Raw genomic sequence first — 972 nt, 5'->3', positions numbered from 1 at the left:
CTGGGCATGAGTGAATAGAGATAGAGTGTCAGCTCCTAATGTACCCATTTTACATTTCTCACTACACAGAACTTTATTAGGTGAGCACAGTAGATATTTTGATGTCCCTGTCCCACCTAATAGACGTGGAAAATTAGAAGTGCCTTCTGACCTCAGGTTTTGTGTCTCATCTGCCCTCACCAGACAGAGCAGATCTCCAGACCCTGGTGTATTTGTAAAGAGATGTCTCTGTACATAAGCATTGTGAGCATCTTTGTAGCTGCTACATATGATAGTTATGAGCCTTTAAAAATATTTGACACATTTGTAAATATTTATACCTGTTTTATAATGTAAATTTGCTTTGAGTTGTTTTAATTATTCCTCAATAATTATATATTTAATGAGTTCATTAAAATGTAGCATAAGCTAGACTCACAAGACAAATACTGCATATTTTCTCTTATATGCAGAATCTAGATTTGAAAAAAAAATAGATGGAGAATTATTTTATAAAAGGAACAGGACCAAGAGGAGCAAGAGGGAGTCATGAGGGACAGTGCCCCAAAACAAAACAGAAAGTGTCAAAAGAAAACTTTTAAAATTTAGTTTTTAAGATTGCCTTTTGAAGCCAGGCATGATGGCGCATGCCTATAGTCCCAGCGCTTTGGAGGCAGAGGCAGGCGGATCTCTGTGAGTTCACGGCCATCCTAGTCTACATAGTTCCAGGCCAGCTGAGGCTACAGGAAGACCCTGTTTCAAGAAGATCCCCTGGCCCCCCCCCAAAAATGTTGCCTTTTGAGGGACTGGAGTGATGGTTCAGTGGTTAAGAGCACTGGCTGCTCTTGCAGAGAACCTGAGTTTGATTCCCAGCACCCACATGGTGGCTAACAACTGTCTGTAACTCTAGTTCTAGGGAATCTGGAGTTATGCCCTCTTCTGACCTCTTCAGGCACTGCACAGGATGGGTGCACTTACACACATGCAGGCAAT

Source organism: Nannospalax galili, unplaced genomic scaffold (assembly GCF_000622305.1).
Source record: "Nannospalax galili isolate Female #2095 unplaced genomic scaffold, S.galili_v1.0 scaffold696, whole genome shotgun sequence".
Classification (NCBI taxonomy): domain Eukaryota; kingdom Metazoa; phylum Chordata; class Mammalia; order Rodentia; family Spalacidae; genus Nannospalax; species Nannospalax galili.
This window is presented reverse-complemented; position numbering follows the sequence as displayed.